Genomic DNA, 25,528 nt, shown 5'->3' with positions numbered 1-25,528 from the left:
TGGAGGTCAGAAAGATCTTGCTTAGTAGTGACTAATGGATGTATAGGATAGCACTGATCTATAGCCTGAAGGCTGATTAGGGACTTGCTGCCAGTGCCAGTGTAAGAACAAGCATGACTAAGTGCTAATTCGATGGCCGCTAGTTCAGCAATGAAGACACTGCAGCCATTAGGCAGGGAGTGTAGTTCACTGTATCTTGCACATGTGTAAGCAAAACCAGTTCGTCCATGGAGTGTTGAGTCATCAGTGTATACAATTTCTGAACCAGGAAATGCGTTGAGGACAGCCAGCAACACGCGGCAGAACACCATGGGGTCAGTTGAATGTTTCGGTCCCAAAGATAAATTGAGACAGATTCGAGGTTAGGGTACACAGGGGTATTCGTGACTGCTCCCTGAGAAGCAACAGTGGGGGAAGTTGGAGTTCAGTCCACAGACACTGTAAACAGTAAATGTGACCCCAGTTGTGGCTCTCTGTTGGGGAAGGTGGATGCTACAGATGTGCTCTCTGCATTCCTTGTTGAAGGCGGCTTTTGTCATGGCTGTAGTGCTCGTACCTGTGCCGAGAGACAGTGTTCCGAGCGACGTGAAATATTTATCGTCAGATATTTCGAAAAGCATTGTGTGAAAAAGTTTGATGATTGTACATATATATGGTCTGATATCTTCAGTCGATGTCATCGGCAAACCTCAACATTTTTATTTCTTCTCCATGGATTTTAATACCTACTCCGAATTTTTCTTTTGTTTCCTTCACTGCTTGCTCAATATACAGATTGAATAACATCGTGGCTACAACCCAGTCTTACTCCCTTCCCAACCACTGCTTCCCTTTCATGTCCTTCGACTCTTATAACTGCCATCTGGTTTCTGTACAAATTGTAAATAGCCTTTCGCTCCCTGTATTTTACCCCTGCTACCTTCAGAATTTGAAAGAGAGTATTCAAATCAACATTGTCAAAAGCTTTCTCTAAGTCTAGAAATGCTAGAAACGTAGGTTTGCCCTTCCTTAATCTAGTCTCTAAGGTAAGTCGTAGGGACAGTATTGCCTCACGTGTTCCAACATTTCTACGGAATCCAAACTGATCTTCCCCGAGGTCGGCTTCTACTAGGTTTTCCATTCGTCTGTAAAGAATTAGCGTTAGTATTTTGCAGCTGTGTCTTATTAAACTGATAGTTCGGTAATTTTCACATCTGCCAACACCTGCTTTCTTTGGGATTGTAATTATTATATTCTTCTTGAAGTCTGAGGGTATTTCGCCTGTCTCATACATCTTCCTCACCAGATGGTAGAGTTTTGTCAGAACTGGCTCTCCCAGGGCCGTCAGTAGTTCCAGTGGAATGTTGTCTACTCCGGGGGCCTTGTTTCGACTCAGGTCTTTCAGTGCTCTGTCAAACTCTTCACGCAGTATCGTATCTCCCATTTCATCTTCATCTACATCCTCTTCCATTTCAATAATATTGTCCTCAAGTACATCGCCCTTGTATAGACCCTCTATATACTCCTTCCACTTTTCAGCTTTCCCTTCTTTACTTAGAACTGGGTTTCCATCTGAGCTCTTGATGTTCATACAAGTGGTTCTCTTATCTCCAAAGGTCTCTTTAATTTTCCTGTAAGTAGTATCTACCTTACCCCTAGTGAGATAAGCCTCTACATCCTTACATTCGTCCTCTAGTCATCCCTGCTTAGCCATTTTGCACTTCCTGTCGATCTCATTTTTTAGACGTCTGTATTCCTTTTTGCCTGCTTCATTTACTGCATTTATATATTTTCTCCTTTCATCAATTAAATTTAATATTTCTTCTGTTACCCAACGATTTCTACTAGCCCTCGTCTTTTTACCTACTTGATCCTCTGCTGCCTTCACTACTTCATCCCTCAAAGCTACCCATTCTTCTTCCACCGTATTTCTTTCCCCCCATTCCTGTCAATTGCTCCCTTATGCTCTTCCTGAAACTCTGTACAACCTCTGGATCTTTTAGTTTATCCAGGTCCCATCTCCTTAAATTCCCACCTTTTTGCAGTTTCTTTAGTTTTAATCTGCAGGTCATAACCAATAGATTGTGGTCAGAGTCCACATCTGCCCCTGGAAATGTCTTACAATTTAAAACCTGGTTCCTAAATCTCTGTCTTACCATTATATAATCTATCTGAAACCTGTCAGTATCTCCAAGCTTCTTCCATGTATACAGCCTTCTTTTATGATTCTTGAACCAAGTGTTAGCTATGATTAAGTTGTGCTCTGTGCAAAATTCTACCAGGCGGCTTCCTCTTTCATTTATTTGCCCCAGTCCATATTCACCTACTACGTTTCCTTCTCCCCCTTTTCCTACTACCGAATTCCAGTCACCCATGACTATTAAATTTTCGTCACCCTTCACTATCTGAATAATTTCTTTTATTTGTTCATACATTTCTTCAATTTCTTCGTCATCTGCAGAGCTAGTTGGCATATAAACTTGTACTACTGTAGTAGGTGTGGGCTTCGTATCTATCTTGGCCACAATAATGCGTTCACTATGTTGTTTGTAGTAGCTTACCCGCATTTCTATTTTCCTATTCATTATTAAACCTACTCCTGTATTATCCCTATTTGATTTTGTGATTATAAACCTGTAGTCACCTGACCAAAAGTCTTGTTCCTCCTGCCACCGAACTTCACTAATTCCCACTATATCTAACTTTAACCTATCCATTTCCCTTTTTAAATCTTCTAACCTACCTGCTCGATTAAGGGATTTGACATTCCACGCTCCGATTCGTAGAACGCCAGTTTTCTTTCTCCTGATAACGACATCCTCTTGAGTAGTACCCGCCCGGAGATCCGAATGGGGGACTATTTTACCTCCGGAATATTTTACCCAAGAGGACGCCATCATCATTTAATCATACAGTAAAGCTGCATACCCTCGGGAAAAATTACGGCCGTAGTTTCCCCTTGCTTTCAGCCGTTTTGGTTATTGTTACGAGGGCAGATCAGTCAATCATGCAGACTGTTGCACCTGCAACTACTGAAAAGGCTGCTGCCCCTCTTCAGGAACCACACGTTTGTCTGGCCTCTCAACAGATACCCCTCCGTTGTGGTTGCACCTACGGTACGGCTATCTGTATCGCTGAGGCACGCAAGCCTCCCCACTAACGGCAAGGTCCACGGTTCATGGGGGGAGGGGGGGGGGGGTATAGTAATTCTGTCAGAGACAGCAAAGGACTTGGAAGAGCAGTTGAACGGAATGGATAGTGTCTTGAAAGGAGGAAAAGCAAAACGAGGATAATGGAATGTCGTCGAATTAAGTCGGACGATGGTGACGGAATTAGATTAGGAAATGAGACACTTAAAGTAGTAAACGAGTTTTGCTGTTTGGAGAGCAAAATAACTGATGATGGTCGAAGTAGAGCGGATATCAAATGTAGACTGGCAATGGCAAGGAAAACGTTACTGGAGAAGTTTGTTAACATCGAGTATAGATTTAAGTGTCAGAAAGTCATTTCTGAAAGTATTTGTTTGGAGTGTAGCCATGTATGGAAGTGAAACATGAACGATAAATAGTTTGGACAAGAAGAGAACAAAAGCTTTCGAAATGTGGTGCTACAGAAGAATGCTGAAGATTAGATGGGGATCACATAACTAATGAGGAAGTATTGAATAGGATTGGGGAGAAGAGAAGTTTGTGGCACAACTTGACCAGAAGAAGGGATCGGTTGGTAGGACATGTTCTGAGGCATGAAAGGATCACCAATGTAGTATTGGAGGGCAGCGTGGAGAGTAAAAATCGTAGAGGGAGACCAAGAGATGACTACACTAAGCAGATTCAGAAGGATGTAGGTTGCAGTAGGTACTGGGAGATGAAGCAGCTTGCACAGGATAGAGTAGCATGGAGAGCTGCATCAAACCAGTCTCAGGACTGAAGGCCACAACAACAACATCTTCAGTCGATAAAAAACTGAAGTTCTTTTGGTTATCTGTCATAGTTACCACACAGCATAAAATTAAATACAGCATTGCTCGAAATTTTAAAGAATTTCCAGAGGTAAATACGCATTACATAAACTTTTCGAATTATTGATTTTTAAATCATACATTGTAGTGAATGAAATGTAGATATTATATCGAAATTTTATTTAAAATGGAGAGCAGAACGGCATCTTATTTTGTTCTCGAATTATTGCGTTTTACATCCAACAGACGGTCGCGCGCAACGCATTCTTTCACTTCTTGTGCCTCACCAATCTTGTGGTCATGACAATCGTCATATCTCAAATGATTCGAGATATTGAGAAGAATTATTTTTTTTTTATTACAGATGACAGCACGGTATGAGGCGCGTATGTTGTATGATAAATACTTGGAACTTTCTTATTCACCGAGAGATATCAATAGCACTGTAGGAAAACATGTCCACAGCACCTTAGGAAAGGTGTAGCAGGTTGTGTATGTAAGTCCACAGCAGCAAAAGAAATCAAGCTGAGTGACCTTGAAGAACGTTACAACAGCCCTACAGCACGAGGAAAAAACAGTTCCCTGCCTAGCATCACAGTGCAGCGTGCTGTCACCCACGTACATTCTATTTACGTTTTTAACATATCTTTATCAGGTTGATTTATGTCTGTCTGTCTGTTCATTGCAAATTTTTCAGTTGATTCCAAACTAACAGCCCACTGAGTTAGATGCTTGAGATTTAAAAAAAAAAATAATTCAGAACTAGATGAAAATGCAATATTAACTCGCTCTCTCGTCGGTCTGTTCGTTAGAGGTGGGGGTGGGGTTTGAAAATTTGCTAAAGGCTGATATCATGGTTGTCCTGCATTACCATAGTGTTGTGGGGTAGTATCGGAATGGGTACTAGGCACAATGCAAGCAGACAGGCATGGCTGAATAAAGAGAGGGGGTAAGTGAAGGTAGAGAGAGGGGTAGGAGGAGATGTAAGCAATATATGTGACGTACGTGTACACAGGTGAAGCCATGGATAAAAAGCAAGTATTTATATAAACAATTTTTTAAATAAAATATAATCTTATCAAATGTTTAAAATCCATTGAGTAATTGCACACAAACAAGGCTAAAAAGCAGTGTAGTAAATGATTATTTAAATAAAAATAAAGTTTTATTACAGCACGTTTTAAAATCGAACAAAAAGACAAAAAAAATTGTTCTAGCTCCGTACAGATTCCTAACCCAATACAGGTTATTATGAAGATTTGTGCTTGTGAATTTTTAATATCTCAATAATTTTAAGGTTTATACGGAAAAACATGGGGCGTATGCAGTAGATAATACTTGGTGAGCTATTCATGCATCAGTTACGTACGGCAAGCACCCAACGTTTCTCATAATAATATTACAAGTATTGTCATAGCTATTAAAACTTCGCAAGCAAAATTTTCAGGAGTATCTCAGTGTGGTTTTGAATCTGTATGGGTCTGGGAGAAATTATTTTACGCTTTTTAATACGATGTTAAAAATGATTACAATTTACTTTTATTTAAATAATTATAGCGTTAGTTGTATTAGTTATTAGTTTCTGTGTTCGTTATAACAGTGGATGTGGAGAAGAAGAGGCTTTCACAGGATAGGCTAGGGTAGAGCTGCAGCTGAGAGCCGAAGACAACAACATTTCACACTGCAGCGGAGTGTGCGCAGATAACCAACTTCCTGGTAGACCGGAACTCGTGTTTGGATGTCTGTGGCAGTAGACCACTTGCCTGCGAAATGCAGAGGTCCCGGGTTCGAGTCATGGTCCGGAACACAGATTTAATCTGCCAGGAGATTTTAGCAATGACAATGATAACACATTTAGTAGTAAATAAACGCTCCCCAGGAGTAACAGTACACTGCGTCGCTACAGATTGGAAAGGTGTGCTGAGAAATGGTCGCTATCAGCTTGTGGAACAACCTGTAAGTGCTCCTTGTGAGGTAGCTGGGTAGATACAGACTCACCTACTCGCTCTTGGTCTGCAGACAGATTGTTATGTATATAAACACCTTCCACCAAGAACACTCCCCGAGAAAGCTTCCCACGATACTTTGTTTTGACGCCATTCCATAACCTCAGCAGGACGTTCTGTTTGTACGTCCTTGTTTCATTTGCTCCAGACAAAATATACTTTCAAAAAATGCTTCCTAATGTTTTTACACTGAAGCGCCAAAAAACAAAAAACAAAAAAGAACAGGTATAGCCATGCGTATTCAAATACAGTGATGTGTAAAAAGGCAGAATACGGCGCTGCGATCGGCAACTCCTATATAAGACAACTGTCGGCCCCAGTTGTTGGATCGGTTTCTGCTGCTACGATGGCAGGTTATCAAAATTTAACTGAGTTTGAACGTGGTATTATTATCGGCGCACAAGCGATGGGACACAGCATCTCCGAGGTAACGATGAAGTGGGGATTTACTCATACGACCATTTTACGAGTGCACTGTGAATATCAGGGATCCGGTAAAACATCAAATATCCGACATCGCTGCGGCCGGAAAAAGATCTTGCGAGAACAGGACGAACGACGACTGAAGAGAATGGTTCAGCGTGACAGAAGAGGAACCCTTCCGCAAATTACTCCAGATTTGAATGCTGGGCCATCAACAAGTGTCAGCGTGCGAACCATTCAACGAAACATCATCGATATGGGCTACCGGAGCCGAAGTCCCATTCGTGTACCCTTGATGACAGCACGACACAAAGCCTTACGCCTCGCCTGAGCCCGTCAACACTGACATTAAACTGTTGATGACATGAAACATGTTGCCTGGTGTGATGTGTCTCATTTCAAATTGTGTCGAGCGGATGGTTTTGTACGGGTATGGAGACAACTCATGAATCCATGGACCCTGTACGTCAGCAGGGGACTGTTAAAACTGATGGAGGCTCTGTAATGATGTGGGGCGTGTGCATTTGAAGCGATATGGGACCCATGATACGTATGGATACGACTCTGACAGCTCACACGTACGTAAGCATTCTGTCTGATAAGCTGCATCCATTCATATCCATTGTGCATTCCGACGTACTTGGGCAATTCCAGCAGGAAAGTGCGACACCCTATGCATCCATAATTGCTACAGAGTGGCTCCAGGAACACTCTTCTGAGTTTAAACACTTCCGCTGGATAAACACTTCCGCTGTACACCAAAATCCACAGACATGAACATGACTGAGCATATCTGGGATGTCTTGCAACATGCTGCTCAGAAGAGATCTCCACCCCCTTGTACTCATATGGGTTTATGGATAGCCCGAAGATATTGTAAGTAGGCTGTTTAGGTTTTTTATTGGTAACGCCGCCGTCACGTAGCGCTCTGTATGAAAATCACTGGCTGTGCCGTGTGCAGTCTGTGGCTGGTTTGCATTGTTGTCTGCCATTGTAGTGTTGGGCAGCGGCAGTTGGATGCTAACAGCGCGTAGCGTTGCGCAGTTGGAGGTGAGCCGCCAGCAGTGGTGGACGTGGGGAGAGAGATGGCGGAGTTTTGAAATTTGTAAGACTGGATGTCATGAACTGCTATATATATTATGACTATTAAGGTAAATACATTGTTTGTTCTGTATTAAAATCTTTCATTTGCTAAGTATGCCTATCAGTAGTTAGTGCCTTCAGTAGTTTGAATCTTTTATTTAGCTGGCCGTAGTGGCGCTCGCTGTATTGCAGCAGCTTGAGTACCGAAGATTTTTGTGAGGTAAGTAATTTGTGAAACGTATAGGTTAATGTTAGTCAGGGCCATTCTTTCGTAGGGATTTTTGGAAGTCAGATTGCGTTGCGATGAAAATATTGTGTGTCAGTTTAAGCACAGTCGTGTATAATTTTTCTAAGGGGACGTTTCATAATATGAACCCTTCAGTTCAAAAAGTTTCCAGGCTGGAAAAAAGGGTGAAACCTTAGGATGGTGGCTGCAATGCTTCAAGTGTTCTACATAGTCTCCCACCACACGTAAGTACACCACACTGAATGTTCATACCAGCATGTAAAATTATTACAAAAATCGTTCTTTGAGATGCTGTTTAACTCGCACGTCACAATACGTTCAATGACGTTTATGTCATCAAAGCATTTATCCTTCGTGTGAATTTCGGCACTTTGTCGTTTTGTGGTAGGTATGTAATGGTAACACTAAAGTCATGATGATTTTTTCTGTAATAGAACTGTCCGCGTTTTGCTTTTCCAACAAGTCGCATCAGTCACCCACACGTCGATGTTTTGTTCGGGGGTCAATGTGCGCAGGACAAATTTTGAGCGCACTTTTCTCGTCTTCAAAACAATCTAGAGAATATTTTGAGCCCTACATTTAGAGATGTTACTCAGTTGCGGTTTGTGACACAGAAACGTTGACACAGTACGGTCGCACGCCGATTATTCAACAATGCCTGCTCTAAACCGGCCGGCTGAATGCACAATCTGTTTAAAGCTGATGGTTCGAGCTACCACCGTAGAACTGCTCTGATGTCTGTTGGATGCCAGGCATAGATTCAGTCTTGGAACTTTCTGGACGGAAAGCGTACTTAAAATTTTAACTGCAGGTCAAGTCACAACATTATCATGAAGCAGCAATGTGGTGGGTGGCTGTGTCAGGGGACAACTGCGGTGCGGGTGGGGGAGGGGGGGGAGGTGACGAAGTAGATGTGAGAACAAAGAGACACTAAACGCCGCAGTGCAGTTGAGTAACCACACTGTGGGATTACCTACACTGCTCGCACCCCTCGCTGCGAAGAAGCTTCAATCGAGTTACTGTGTGATTATGTCTGGTGAGGAAAGACCGTAAGTCACTACCCTACGGGAGCGGCTGTTTCGTCTTTGTACCATTAGGGTGAAGTAGACCATTTGTCGTGGCGGAATTAAATCTTTTCCCCCTTCCTTTAATTTCTGTCGTTATCTGTGGCACCTAAGATCCAACAGTGAAGTACAAAAGCACTTATTTCTGTTACCACAGTCATGGCAGCTACACACGTACATTTCGTCAATTCTTTATCACATATATTCTGCCTGACAAAAAGTCATGCCCCCAGAAGACATAGCTGTATGGTTCAAATGGCTCCCAGCCCTATTGGACTTAAAGTCTGAGTCCATCAGTCCCCTAGACTTAGAACTGCTTAAACCTAACTAATCGAAGGGAATCGCACACATCCATGCCCTAGGCAGGATTCGAACCTGCGACCGTAGCAGCATTGCGGTTCCGGACCCAAGCGCCTAGAACCGCTCAGCCACATAGACCGGCCCATAGTCTGATGTCAATGTAACGTCGTACGCATTCGACCGTCGGCCAGTATGTAAATGACTAAGTGACAATTCTCAGTGACAGGTAGAACAGCCACCAGGGTGGATTAATGTTGTGCGTGTTGCGTTGTTACCAAGTTTAGTAGGGCAGCCAAGGTGCATGAAGAGGGTCAGACATTGAGCTATTATTGTGAAGGACACAGAGATACTGCGTACTCGCATGAGACAGTGTTCTCAGCACCTCACAGAGTTTGAAAGGAGCTTCATCATGGGTCTCCATTTGGCCAACTGGAATCGTGTGATATCTAGATCTGTGGTGCATTCGGATGTGACAGTGGCTGGATGTCAGACATCATAAGAAAGTGAGGGCCGACCTACCGGTCGTCAAAGATCGGGTCGACGACGCCTGACGCCTACAAGGGAGGCTCAAAGTATTGTGCTACAAGTACTTGGTAAACCCTTCAGATCTCAGCTGCCATCCGAGAACAAGTATTGAACTCCATGCAACATTTTGTGTCATGCGGCAACTTTAGTCGGGGACTAGCAGTACCCAGAACAGAGAATTTCTGTCACATGCTTAGGTCTCCGTTAACACCACATTACAAACAGCTGCGTCTGGAGACGTACCATTACCGGGCAGCGTGGACAGCTGATGAATGGCGGCGCATTGTGTTCAGTGATGAAACACAGCTCTGCACCAACCCGGACGACCATCGTCGGCTACTATGACTGCAACAAGTGGTGAGGTGTCTGTCATTTACTAATGCTTTGGAGAGATGCAGCGGTGTTACTCCTCGTATCATGATGTGGATATCCCCCAGTTATGGCTTAGCTTACAGCTGGTAGTGATTGAGGTTACTCTGACGGCACAACGGTACGTCATGGACAGCCATGTATGGAAGTGAAACGTGGATGATAAATAGTTTGGACAAGAAGACAATAGAAGCTTTCGAAATATGGTTTACAGAAGAATGCTGATGATTAGATGGGAAAATCACATAACTATTGAGGAGGTCTTGGATAGATTTGAAGAGAAGAGGTGTTTGTGGCACAACTTGACCAGAAGAAGGGACCGGTTGGTAGGACATGTTCTGAGGAATCAAGGGATCACAAATTTAGCATTTGGAGGGCAGCTTGGAGGGTAAAAATCGTACAGGGAGACCAAGAGATGAATACACTAATCAGATTCAGAAGGATGTAGGTGGCAGTAAGTACTGGGAGATGAAGAAGCTTGCACAGGATAGAGTAGCATGGAGAACTGCATCAAATCAGTCTCAGGACTGAAGACCACTACAACAACATGCATAAAGTTTCATTTCGTTTCCTTGTCGTAGAAAGACATTACCTAATTCCTTCCACTAAGCGCTCTCCAACGACATGAATACTGGCATGGCGGGTGTGTGGGGGCAGGGAGCTGGTACCGTATTGCCACACCCAGTGAGTAAGAAGATCAGCTCATCTTGACAACAGTGGTACAATCCCCTTCCTCGATGACATCAACAGAAAAAGTAAATACAAATCCATTGATTTTGCAGTTAAAACGGTGGGTAATTGGTGAAAATTGTAACTGTGAAATTTAAAATTTTCCCGGCGAGTTAAATGTTCGAAGAGATTTAGGGACTGCAGCCGGTCGTCGTAAACTTCCCTCCATGATGTTTCGATTGGACACCTGGTAATTATCTTCAGATGAGCCATCGAAATCTTCGATGACTCACCTGATAATGACTGACAATTGTCTAGTCGAAATATCGTGGAGTGAAGTTTACGACGACCGGCTGCAATCCCGAAATCTCTTCGAACAATTGTACTATGTTGCCGATGTTTCACGACTCCATTTATTTTACGCGTAAGACAGTATTTTCCTTTTCCTTTTCAAAGGCTGTAAAAAATGGTTTTGTAATTCGAAACCAAGGCCTTGTAAAATAAGAAGGTTGGAACATGTGAGTAAATAGTGTATTTTCTTGTAAAATTAAGTCTTTCTCTCTGGCTATACTCTTTGTCTGACAAGGCTAAACTCCTCACCAGCGAAGGGGGCTTTGCCAATTTGTAGAACAGAGCGATGTCTGTCATTCTGTTATTCTGCTTGAAAAATGGAAAATAACGTTAGACGCTAGTACCTTATCGAATGCTCACATCTGCAGAAGTGGTTTACCTGTAAGTTAAGCAGTTGAGAGTCGAGACCAGGTACAGCCTCGTACTATACACGTCGGCTTTACCTATGGCACCCGTTGTCTTCTAAAAGTCCGCAGAACGCACTAAGTTTTCACGAAACTTAAAAATATTATCAAACGATGCAGAAATATATAATATAGCCCGTAAAGTAATGAACGCTCGACTGAAAAATTACACGATATAAAAAAAACACATAAGGCAAAAAAATGAAAGGCACTTAGCATATCCGATGGTATCCACTCCAGCCTGTCCAGTGATGGAAAACGTGATGAAATGTATAGTTGAAACTGGGCTCCCAACTCAAACCTGTTTTCCTTAATTTAATCCCAACACAAACTCGTGCTATACTTCACCTACTTCCTCTTCTGTCTGTGCACTGCCTGCAAGACACTAAATAAAAGCAGGATCTCTTCAGTAAATCTCTGGCAAATAGCTACTCTCCGTTTATAGCCGAGGAAGAGTATCTTTATCACCATCCGACGTTATGGCCATAAAGAAGCAGACTTTTAGAACTTCATCATGTCTGCGTACAAGTGTTGCGCCAGGACATTTCCGCGTAGCTGTTCTTTGCCCCAGTTCTCCTCCTATAACCAGAAGCTCGCTGGTTGTCCTAGCACTTCGCTGTAACAATTTCATAAATAATGCGCCGACAGAGACAGGGAGAGATTGCGCTCAGTTCTTCTTGTAATCGTGAACCAAATATCTCCTGAAACGATGAAAATGGATAAGGGGTATGATCGAAATACAACACTCTCTCCGCCTCGTATACCTTACCTTTGTGAAGATAATATGCACACCATCTTTCATTTCGCGTTGTCTTATTTGGACTTCCGAATTCCACTACACACAACTCTAGCACAGAGCATCTTACCGATGGTAAGACAGAGGCAGATTTGAAAGTTTTCTAATCTTGTTCATCTTTTTGTAACTTCTGTCCCGGCTGTCGTCATTATTGGAAATAATTAGGCTATGCACAAACATCATGTATGTTCTCTCATCCCTTCAGTTCCTTAATTAATCATATCAGTACCAAAATCACAGTTTACCACACAGTCTCAGCTACCCAAACAACACACTACAGTGAAGAATGTAACGCATTCTTGTCCAGCGTTTTAATATCCTTGCGAAACATCCCTGAAAATGGATCTCTGCTTTTGGTTTTCAACAAATGACAGAGCATATTTATTCAGATTGCGATTTGAGAAAAGCGAGACTCGATAATGATTGTATAAAAACCGAATGTATCAGACGCTCTGCAACTGAGTTTCGATTAAAAACAAATTAGACAAAATACAGTTATTACTAACAGTTATTTTTACCAATGTCAACGTAATGAGTGACAGATTTTAATCTTATGAAATACTTTGTCATAAATACTGAAATTTCCTCAGTACCTTGTGCATGTCCAAAGTGTTTCAGAGAATATAGTATTGTGTAGAAACGAGTAAATATTGAAGACTTTTTGGAGGAACAACACAAAACGAAATCATAAGCGGCGGTGAACAAGAATATCAAATACGGACCTGTCAAGCTCCAGGCGTAGCAAAGTAGTAAACTATTGTAAGTGGGTATCTTCAGAGTCAGCTGTGGTGGAGGTAAAACAAAATGCAGAGAAGTTGCTTGGAAAGTGGTTGCCGATCTGCCATAGGAAAAATCAGATTCGGGCGGAGAGAGTAGGGTTGGGGGGGTGAACATACTTGAAACGTCACATGTTTATTACAAACTGATTTTGATGACGATAGCACAGTCCCTAAACGTAACTACAGAACCACGGATGTTTTAGATTTGTGTCTAGTACGTAAAGCTGCCCTCACACTGATGACAGATTAGAACGGCACAGTCCTTTACCAAACACGGTCCTCTTGGAAGTATTACGCCCTTGCATTACTCCGACCTTTGAATTTACTTACTCGGCCAGTTACAGGGGAGGCGGGCGTACAATTCAAGTTGATTCCGAACTACAGCGCAGCTTGACAAAAGTAACAGAAGCTATGAATAACAGAAAAAACCCTAGGACCAACTGTAGATTAAATACCGGACCCCAAAATTTGTAATCTGTACGTGTATCTAGAAGATATTTCTATCTACAAGAAATGGAAAACGTAAACAATGGCACTAAGGTAAATTTCAAGAAAATGCAAAGCACAATGAAAGATACTTTCTGGAAACATGAAGCACCTTGCCAAGTTATCAACTTGGCTAATCATCCCTGTGACTGTTGCATCAATTTTCAATAGATATTATTGCTCACAACCAACATTATATGTTCTACAGTGAACATCGCTCTTAAGAAAAACAAAATCTGCTAAGCGAGAATATTCTGTGTGGCATTAGAGACGGATATCTAAGGGATATATTGCACATTGAAAATTTTCATCTCGTAAAGGGAGCCTGTAGAGCCATAGTGAAATGCAACCTAGTGTTTCAACACAGAGTGTAATGTTCCTTCTCCTTTTCTTTCCTTCAAGTCTTAACAAAATCCACTGTCGCCTGCACCGTAGTCCCGATAATGCGCAAAACATTTGATTTCGCCGCGTAACGTAATAACATGGGTGAAGGCAGTACTGTACTGACGACCTGGGATCAAGCTGCTGTGAAATCATTTTGAAATGGGCCCCCAAGATCGCTTTGACGTGAGAGAGAACGTTAATTAGTATCGGCTGTTAAACCATTGAGAAGATCGGTGAACATTAATAAAACTGGCAAACTACATGGACGTATTCCTGACTGGAGATGAAGGGAAAAATGTCCTATGAACATGTGTACGGAACTGCATCGTTGCCACAATGAAGGACGCTGACGAATGAAGTTCCTCTGCCGTGCCGTATCTGTAGCAACAGATGATGATTATGTAAACTCAAGATGCCAATTCTGGCAAAGGTTGCTCCGTCTGTAAAGAGGACTGATGACACAAATCCCATTATTGTGACGTTCTAGTGCACAAACCATCGACAAAGCTCTTCCAGTACATGGAAATCCGCAGCTGATAGTCCTTGCACTCGTTGCAGATGATAGGGATAGTAGCGGATGTCATGCAGGTTACATATAATCGTACTGTGGCTTGTGCCATCTTGGCGGGCTACTTGCCTGGAGCTTCACCTCAATGTCCTGTAGAACCCGGTCCTTCATATCTGGTGTACGCACAGTCCGCCTCCTCCCTGCCCGATCATCTGTCAGAAAGTACCCATGATCACACGAAAGCTCGAAAAGGTCTTGAAATGTTGTGTGACGTGGTTGGTGTCTGTGAGCGTAGTTGTTTTGGTACAGCCGTGCTGCCTCTCGACCGTTTCCATCCGTTTAGCCGAACACAAACACCATCTCGGTTTATTCCCGACATGGATACCGAACAATTCTACTGCTTTGAGTACGCTGTGTCAATCACACAACCTGCAACACACAAGGAACACACGGCACATGGTCAGAGGAAAGTTTATTTGTCAGCGCCCTCTACCGTGGCAACGATGCGTTTCCGGCCACATGCTCATGGGACATTTTTCCCCCATTTCCAGTCAGGAATCCGTCCCTGCACTTTGTCGGTTTTATTAATGTTCACTCTGTATTCCCACCCGTATCCGGCAAGCGTAACAGTCCCCGCGTGGTCTCCGCTTAATCTCTCAAGTGCTTCCTTGCACAACCTACGAAATCTCGCTAGAGAGTAGTCTCGGGATGGTAGACCAGATGCATGAGAATCAGTCACACAGTACTAGACAATTCGATTTTGACAAGGACTCTACAGTTTATTTTCTTTTTTAAGAAACCTCGCCGATTTCGTTCGTTCTACCAAAACCCGCAGTTCTCTCCAGAAATACAACAAGGCTGTCGCCGAAAATCATTGCGCACTTATAAAATGCCATCAGTTCTCTCTAACGGGCTCCCAAAGTGGTAGTTAATATATAAGGGGCAGTAAAATGAAAACGAGACAAATGGCAAAAAAAGTTAGTGAACTGCTTTTTATTTCAAAAGTAATCAGATGAAATGATAACTAAAACGACACCCTAGCTGCAAACAGGCGTTGATGTACATCATCGGGGACATGTTGAAAATGTGTGCCCCGACCGGGACATGAACCCGGCATCTCCTGATTACATGGCAGACGCTACATCCACCTGAGCCAACCGAAGGCACAGAATATAGTGGCTGAGATGGATAGAACGGTTGCCATGTAAGCAGGAGATCCCGGGTTCGAGTCCCGGACGGGGCACACATTTTCAATATGTCCCCAATGGTGCATATCAACGCCTGTCTGCAGCTAGGGTATCGATTTAATTATCATTTTATTCTAGGGAAGCTGCACGGTCATCAAGAGTGTCTGTTGTTTCGGGAACAGATACTACCTTCATATATAGTCAAAAGTAATCGCCGAATAGGACAAGACTGTCAGTGCCCCCATGGAGAAATGTTGGCTGTTGTCTACGGAACCATAATTGTACCCATGCGAGCACTTCTTAGTCCGAAGCAGATCGACGTTCACAAATGACTTTCTTCAGGACTCCAAAAATGTGTAAATCGCACGGAGAGAGAAGAAGACTGTATGGAAGACGCTTATGGGCTTCCCAGCAACACTCCTGTCGCTTAGACGAAACAACAGTCATGCCAATTCAGCGAAACTCATGAAGAACTTTTTGCTTGACTTCACGGCAGCTGCTCATTGAAATTCTACAATACGACGCCACAATTAACGCACTGCAGTACGCAGACACTTTGCAAAAGTTAAAGCGCACCACCAAGCCCAAACGCCCAGGTATGTTGATGGACGGCCTCAATCTGTTGCAGGATAATGACCACCAACATTTTGCCAAGGTTGCACCACGCGGCAAAAGTTTCGCTAGGAAGCCGTTGCATATCATCCATACAATTCCTATCCCTCCCAACGCGATTTCCATATTTTTTGGACGCTTGAGGAAAGGCTTTCGTGGCCGCTGATTTGCTTCGGACGAAGAGGTGGACGCCTGGGTTCAATCTAAGTTCGGTACGCAGGTCCATCAATCGAAGTACAGCATCTCAAATCCTTCTGGCTTCCCGCAATTCTTTTCGTACCTGAGTGTGATGCATTTATCTTGGTGTCATCAGTTACTTGGTATCCTGTTCTTCCTCTGGTCCTCTACCCAATAACCAATCCTTGTAGAGCGTTTTATTATGTGGGCTCTTCTCATCCGTTGTCCTGGACAATTTGTTTATCTTCTCTTAACTGTTTACAGGAGTTGTCTTTCCTCTTAACCCTGTGTAACACAACTCATCCTATGTTTTACCAGTCAGTTTCACTCTTTCCACACTTCTTCAGATCCGCATCATCAAAGGCTCTAAGTATAGAGATTGCACTATAAGGAATCAAGGGAGATGATGTTGTGGGTGACCAGTATCCTGTTTCTACAACACAGATACACAGGTGGATTAACACGGCTCTTTATTTACATGACCTTGAAGTATTTACTTATGCTGAATGGAGTCTATCTGTTGTGATACAAGCTTATCAGTAATAGTCCTCCTGCAGAGAATATCGGTAATCTTGCTATTGCAAATTTTAGTCTCGCTTTAGTCACTAATCTGGTCGCTATATACTGTAGCAACCTGTGATAATCGAAACCCTCTCTGCAAGTGGACTGACGGACACCAACTGGTTGCCTAAGTGAGTCAGTGAGACGAGGCCGAGTGTTTGAGTGGAGTCGAGAGGGCGTTAGAGGCCTGTTCCTTGTGCGTGTGTCTCTGACCTCTCTCGTGAAAGGTGCGCTTGATCCAGTGCGTACTAATCATCTTTACTGACCGGTGTGTTGGCGACAGCTCATGCTAGCACACTAAACATTTCTCCTGTCTCCACTGTTGTGTCCATGTTTCAGTGCCACACTGAATAACACTCCACTGTTAAACACTCCATTAATCTTTTCTTTAATTGTTTGTTCAGGAAATCACAGAAAATACTTCTCCTCCTGAAAAAAAATCTTTCGCAGTAGCTTTTTTGTTTTTATTTCTTGATTACATGTAATGTTACTGGATATTTTGCGTCTTAGTAACCTTAAGTTATCGACTTGTTCCAATAACTCATCACAACTTTTCAGTTTTACATTCCTGGACTGCCTTGTAAGAGTAATTGTCGTAGTCTTCTTCACATTGATCTTCATTCCCTGTTCCTCACAGCTGCTGTTCAGTCCTTTCAAGCCATTGTTAATGGCTTTTTCATTTTCGCTTACTATTACCATGTCATCACCAAGTCTTATACTTTTGATTTTCCTCCCTGCTATCGTCAGAGGAGTCTTTCGTTGGGAGTAGTTGTTAACTAAATCGTTTAAATAGATCTTAAACAGAATGGGTGAAGACGACAGTCTTGTCTAAGCCATCTGGCAATTTTAGTTCTTTCTGTGATCTCATATCCTTAGTCGGCCAGATCTTAAACAGAATGGGTGAAGACGACAGTTTTGTCTAAGCCATCTGGCAATTTTAGTTCTTTCTGTGATCTCATGTCCTTACTCGGCCAGCTGTAGAGTGACATACAGTTCAAGGTGTGTGTATGTGTGTGTGTGTGTGTGTGTGTGTGTGTGTGTGTGTGTGTGTGTGTGTGTGTGTCTGTTTTGCAGATGTTGCGGAAATGGAAAGTGTGAAAAGTGCTATTGACGTACGGTTTTCACTTGATGGATTGATAGTCAGGGTCTCGTATTGTTAGCCAATGAACAGATTGTAATAATAATTACGAAGCGATTATTAGAATAGATGCACCAAAATAGCTGCTTCTAATAACAAATATTCATTTGTCTTGTAAGTGTCACTGTTTTAATATGGTGATAAATGACGTAGTACATTAAAAATAAAACGTTAGTTACCGTATGGGAGTAGTTTGACAGTTCCACGCTTACGACGCTATGAAATATATAGTATCGGGAGAGTGGAACTGTCAAACTATTGTCACACTGCAATTAACGATTTATTTTCAGTACATTACGTCATTTGCCACCTTACTAAAACAGTGACAGTTATGAGATGGTTCACTAACGACGTAATATGGATGTCACATCAGTCTAGATGTACTCGACAATGGTGATAAATGCCGAAAAAGTCTGTCGTAAATAAATGCTACTCTAATAAAAATTTGGTTCAAATCGCTCTAAGCACTATGGGACTTAACATCTGAGGCCATCAATCCCGTAGACTTAAAACTACTTAAACCTAACTGACCTATGGACATCAGACACATCCATGCCCGAGGCAGGATTCGAACCTGCGTCCGTAGTAGCAGCGCACTTCCGGACTGAAGCGCCTAGAACCGCTCGGCCGCTATTGTAATATTTGCGTCGTTATCAGAGGTATATTACGCTGCTGGCTCTAAAGAAGAAAAACTTAGAAAGTGTATTCTTTGTGCAAACACACACTTTTTTTAATGGAAGAGCGCCAACTGACAATAACAGACTAAAAGCAGGATTAACTATAACGTCTGTGGTGTATGTTGCAGTATTCTAGTGCCAGTCGTTTACGAGATATCGTATTTTGAAAAGTTTCCATTCCGAAACTAATTTGTGGCATTCAGCCTGAGCACTTGCTAGGTACGATGTTGTTATATTTGCTTTCAGTGTGCTTGTGTTCTTTGAGTACATTGAGACTGGCTAGTAAGTTATTCTGTGACCGTCAAAGCAGTAGGTCGCGAGGGGAGGATGGAATTTACCACTGCACAAAAATCTGACATGGTCATTACTTATGGAGAGTGTAGGAAGGACGAAGTCGGTTCTTGTACGATGTATGCGGCAGTGTATCCCAACAGACGACAAACATTTCGGGAATTATTCATCAACCTCTCCAACCAATATCGCGAAAGTTCCAGTGGGACACTCATACAACATAATGGAAGGAAGCAAGTGACGACAGAAGAGGGGAAACTGAATTTTGTTGCTGCTGCTGCAGTTGATCCGCACGTTAGCTCCAGCGCAATCGCACGAGGAAGTGGCATAAGTCAGGGAAACGACCTACGCGTCCTGTGTGACATAAGTTCCATCGTATCGTATCTCTCTCCATCGAGAACTGCATGGAAAGGATTATGAGAATCGTGTTAACTTCCATACATGAGCGTTAAGACAGGGCACTTCAGATGTATCAAGTATCTTGTTTAGCCACATTTGCCAATCATGGCCAGGTATACCACCGAAACATGCATTGTTAGTCTATTGAGAACCCTTTGGCGTTGTCAGGTGGAGCGTCAACGTTTGTGGAGTGTAAACTTGTACTGTGGTACAGTGAACCATCAGCTCATAGACTCGTGTTTCATAGACGGAACACTGAACGCGCACAAGTATCACAGCCTCCTAACAGACCTTCTTCCACGGATACTAGAAGGTGACCCTCTGCAGACTAGGAGACCTGAAAGGTACATTCCACTGACCCCTGGCCACAGGAGATCCCGTAAAGCCTGGTGTCGAGAACATAGTACATGGTCTTTGGAACAGTGTTCTCAGGTTATGTTCACGGACGAGTCAGACTCGCCGGTACTAACATGATGGCTGTCCGTCCCATAGTGCACGAATTGCTACAGCATGTCTTCACGAATTGTTTCCAAATCGTTCGACTGGACGCAGAGGACTTGTACCTTGGCCGACCCTTTTTTTCTGTGCGGAAAGCTGAAAGGCACTGTCTACAAGCAGTCGTTTCGTACCAGACTGGAAGAGCGTATTGCCGCTGCGGATAATCAGTTTGAACACAACCAGTGATGGACAGTTTTTACATTGCGGGTCAGAATCCACAAAATTAGTGTATGCACCTATGTTGTTCTTTCATGTGTGCTACCACAGATATTGCTCAAGTGTCGGTGTGGGAACTGTTCAAAATACAATATCTCGTGAACGATTCGCCGTATTATCCTGCTACAAACACCACTGACCTTCAAATTTATCCTACTTTTTGTTGTTTTAATGTAAATAACTATCGTTTCGTGTCCGCCCCTGGTAGCTGAGTGGTCAGCGCGACGGAACGTCATACCTAACGGCTCGGGTTCGATTCACGGCTGGGTCGCAGATTTTCTCCACTCAGGGACTGGTTGTTGTGTTGTCCTTATCATCATCATTTCATCCCCAGCGACACGCAAGTCACCTAAGTAGCGTCAACTTGAAAGACCGGTCTACCCAACGGGAGGCCCTAGCCACGCGTCATTTTCATTTCCACTATTGCTTCGTTTAATACGTAAGAACTGTTTTGAGACCCTTGCTGTTCACATTGCATATCAATGACCCAGCGGACAATATTAATAGTAGCCTCTGACTTTTTGCAGATGATGCAAAAATACTGTCTAAATGAAGCGCCATAAGCATTCAGTTAGATATTGATAAGATTTCAAAATGTTTCAGTTACCGGCAACTTGCTTTAAATGCACAGAAATGTAAAACTGTGCACTTCACGAAATGAAAAAACGTGGTATACTATGACTACAATATCAATGAATGATAGTTGGAAACGGTGAACTGATACAAATACGTGTGTGTAACGGTTTTCAGGGATATGAATGGAATGATCACGTTGGCTCAGTTGTGGGTAAAGCAGGTGGTAGATTCCTGAATATTGGGAAATGGAATGAGTTTACAAACGAGATTGTTTACAAATCACTTGCGCGACCCGTCCTAGAATAATGCTCAAGTGTGTGGAACACGTATAAAATGGAACTAACAAGGGATACTGAACGTATATACACTCATGCTCATAAATTAAGATTAATACTGATACATGGTGACACAACGGTCTGGTGGGTGATTTGCGGGTTTAAATCACCTCGGGTTATGACCATGCGGTGCATTTGACCTGCGGTCGTCGCACGATGGCGCTGGCAGCAGTCCACATACGCAGAGATGTCTTGGTGCATGTCAAAGTACGGTGCAGTGAGTCAGTGTGCAGACGTTTTCAGACGTGCTAATGGTGACTATGTGTTGAAAATGGCTCAGAGAACACATATTGGTGACGTTATGAGGGGTAGAATACTAGTGCGACCGAAGGCCGGTCAAACACAGCAGTTCGTAGCATGGGCCCTCCATGTGTCACAAAGTGTGATCTCAAGATTATGGCAACGATTCCAGCAGAGAAGAAACGTATCCAGGCACTACAGTACGGGACGTCCACAGTGTACAACACCACAAGAGGACCGATATTTCACCATCAGTGCCCGCAGACGGCCATGGAGTACTGTAGGTACCCTTGCTCGTGACGTTACCGCAGCCACTGGAACATAGTCTCCAGACACACAGTCTACAAAACGACTGAACAGACATAGTTTATTCGGTCTGAGACCTGAAAGGTACATTTCACTGACCCCTGGCCACAGGAGAGCCCGTAAAGCCTGGTGTCGAGAACATAGTACATGGTCTTTGGAACAGTGTTCCCAGGTTATGTTCACGGACGAGTCAGACTCGCCGGGTTTTCATTTGGCGTGAACCAGGAAACAGATACCAACCCCTTAATTTCCTTGAAAGGGACCTGTATGGAGGTCGTGGATTGATGGTGTAGTGTGGGATTATGATTGGTGCTCATTCAGCCCTGCATGTCTTTGACAGAGGAACTGTAACAGGCCAGGTGTATCGGGACATCATTTTGCACCAGTATGTCCGCCTTTTCAGGGGTGCAGTGGGTCCCATCTTTCTCCTGATGGAAGATAACGCACGACCCCACCGAGCTGCCATCATGGCGGAATACTTTGAAACAGAAGATATCAGGCAAATGGAGTGGTCTAAACCCCATCGAGAACGTGTGGGATGCTCTCGGTTGACGTATCGCTGCACGTCTTCAAACCTCTAGGACACTTCAGGAGCTCCGACAGGTACTGGTGCAATAATGGGAGGCTATACCCCAGCAGCTGCTCGACCACCTGATCCAGAGTATGCCAACCCGTTGTGCGGCCTGTGTACGTGTGCATGGTGATCATATCCCATATTGATGTCGGGGTACATGCGCAGGAAACAGTGGCGCTTTGTAGCACACGCGTTTCGGATTGGTTTTCTCAATTTATCACCAATACCGTGGACTTACAGATCTGTGTCTTGTGCGCTCCCTATGTGCCTATGGTATTAGTTTTGTGTACTGCCACGTTGTGTGGCACCACATTCTGCAATTATCCTTTATTTATGACCTTGAGTGTAGAAAGGGCAGCATGAATTGTCACAGGTGTGTTTGATCCGAGGGAGAGTGTCACAGAGATTCTGAAGAAACTGAACTGTCACAATCTTCAGGGTAGACTAAACTAACCCGAGAAAGTCTACTTACAGAGTTCTAAGAACCAGCTTTCAATAATGACTCTAGTAATATACTACGACCCCTTCGTATCACTCCTGTAGGAATAGTGAGGACAAGATTAATTACTGCACGCACTGAGACATTCAAACAATCATTCTTCCCGCGTTCCTTACGTAAATGCAACAGGAGGAGACCCTAATAACTGGTACAATGGGACGTACCCACTTCCATGTTCTTAACAGTGTTTTTCAGAATATAGCTATATGTCAGTTTGTGTAATAATGATTCACTTTTTATGATGTAAATGAAGACGTTGCGATTTTCTTATGTTCATGGAAAGCGAACATTATAAATGGTGGTCCTACAGTTGATTTTATGTGATGCTCTGCACTAGATTTTAGAAGATAATGGGATGTGGACAACTGGTTTAGATGATGCAATATAGGGCAGTGGTGAAATGGTTGCTCTAAGATGAAGATGTCTGTGTCGCACGGCGGACAGGTGAGGGAGAGCTGCTGACTCGTACATGGAATCATTGAGTGTGGTTCACGACCATAGATAATGAAATGTGAAGAAAGAGCGATGACACTGCATGAAGAAAAAGTGGATGTATGGGGGCAGAAACTGAGACGGTGTGGATAATGTCAAAACATTTATAGGGTTTTATAGACATAGAAATTTGTACATTATTTGGTAAATGAGGATGGAAATATGTATTGTTGTTTCTTAGCTACTGACTTCAGCTTGCGTTACTAAACTGAGCGAAGTCACGCAGAAGTAAAGACGCTGGACTTGTCAATCCAGATTTAGGTTTTCTATGATTTCCCAAAATCTATTAAGATAAATACCATGATAGTTAGACTGTATACATATTCAGTACCTGTTACGTAATTACTTGATCATGCAACGAACGTTCGTCATTTTCTGTATGTAATTTCTTTGAAGGGGGTATTTTCTTTGCTTTACTAAAGAATGGTTTTTAGTTATCTGAGTGTCTCGAAGTTGACTTCGATGTCTTCTTATTGAGGTGAGGAAATGTCTAGTTTGTATGAAGAACAATAACTGTTGATAGGCTTCTGAAAGTCTGGGGAATCTACATCTACGTACTGAAATAAATACTGCAATTGCACTGTGACTATTTGTATTTTAACTCTTTAAACATGGGAATAACAAAACGTAACATTCATTCACTTCCATGAGTTATCAAATTCCAACTACAGTTGCTTTCTACTGCTTTACTCAGACAACTTGTCTCAACTGCTTTACAATTTCCCGTCAGATATTCACAAAGAAGAAGTACAAAGACGACGTTTAAAGGAAAGAGGTTTACGTCACTGTTAAAAGCATTAACTGATAAATATTTAGCAAAACTGGGTGGATTTAAATTTACAGATTTTTATGTTAAATATTCAAAATTTATTGTAAACCTATAAGATATAAATACACTACAGGCCATTAAAATTGTCACACCATGAAAATGACGTGCTACAGACGCGAAAATTAACTGACAGCAAGAAGATGCTGTGATATGCAAATGATTAGCTTTTCAGAGCATTCACACAAGGTTGGCGCCGGTGGCAACACCTACAACGTGCTGACATGAGAAAAAATTCCAACCGATTTCTCATACACAAACAGCAGTTGACCGGCGTTGCCTGGTGAAACGTTGTTGTGATGCCTCGTGTAAGGAGGAGAAATATGTACTGTACCATCACGTTTCCGACTTTGAAAAACGTCGGATTGTAGCCTATCGCGATTGCGGTTTATGGTATCGTGACATTGCTGATCGCGTTGGTCGAGATCCAATGAGTGTTAGCAGAATATAGAATCGGTGGGTTGAGGATGGTAATACGGAGCGTCGTGCTGGATGCCAACGGCCTTGTGTCACTAGCAGTTGAGTTGACAGGCATCTTATCCGCATGGCTGGAAAGAATCGAGGAGCCGCGTCTCGATCCCTGAGTCAACAGATGGAGACGTTTGCAAGACAACAACCATCTGCACGAACATTTCGATGACGTTTGCAGCAGCATGGACCATCAGCACGGAGATCGTGGCTGTGGTTATCCTTGACGCTGCATCACAGACAGGAGCGCCTGCGATGGCGTACTCATCGATGAACCTGGGTGCACGAATGGCAAAACTTCATTTTTTCGGATGATCCAAGTTCTGTTTACAGCATCATGATGGTCGCATCCGTGTTTGGCGACATCGCGGTGAACGCACATTGGAAGCGTGTATTCGTCATCGCCATACTGGCGTATCACCCGGCGTGCTGCTATGGGGTGCCATTGATTACACGTCTCGGCCACCTCTTGTTCGCATTGACGGCACTTTAAACAGTGGACGTTACATTTCAGATGTGTTACGACCCGTGGCTCTACCCTTCATTCGATCACTGCGAAACCCTACGTTTCCGCAGGATAATGCACGACCGCATATTGCAGGTCCTGTACGGTCCTTTCTGGATACAGAAAATGTTCGACTGCTGCCCTGGCCAGCAGATTCTCCAGATCTCTCACCAATTGCAAACGTCTGGTCAATGTTGGCCTAGTTACTGACTCGTCACAATACGCCAGTCATTACTCTTATTGAACTGTGGTATTGTGTGGAAGCTGCATGGGCAGCTGTACCTGTACACGCCATACAAGCTCTGTTTGACTCAATGCCCAGGCGTATCAAGACCGTTATTACGGCCAAAAAAATGTCTCTGAGCACTATGGGACTTAACTTCTTTGGTCATCAGTCCCCTAGAACTTAGAACTACTTAAACCTAACTAACATAAGGACATCACACACACCCATTCCCGAGCAGGATTCGAACCTGCGACCGTAGCGGTCACGCGGTTCCAGACTGTAGCGCCTAGAACCGCTTGGCTACTCCGGCCGCCTATTACTGCCAGATTTGGATTTTCTGAGTACTGATTTCTTGGGATCTATGCACCCAAATTGCGTGAAAATGTAAACACAT

At 43.2% G+C, this 25,528-nt stretch overlaps 1 protein-coding gene across 1 annotated transcript in view; it reads left to right on the top strand.

The window, feature by feature from the left end:
• Positions 1–25,528, top strand: part of LOC126284230 (trithorax group protein osa) — a 447,090-nt gene that overhangs the window by 387,079 nt on the left and 34,483 nt on the right. The gene's annotated exons all lie outside the window — the stretch shown is intronic.

This window comes from Schistocerca gregaria, chromosome 8 (assembly GCF_023897955.1).
Source record: "Schistocerca gregaria isolate iqSchGreg1 chromosome 8, iqSchGreg1.2, whole genome shotgun sequence".
Lineage (NCBI taxonomy): Eukaryota > Metazoa > Arthropoda > Insecta > Orthoptera > Acrididae > Schistocerca > Schistocerca gregaria.
Note: the sequence above shows the minus strand (reverse complement) of the source record. Positions and strands in the feature narration are given on the sequence as shown.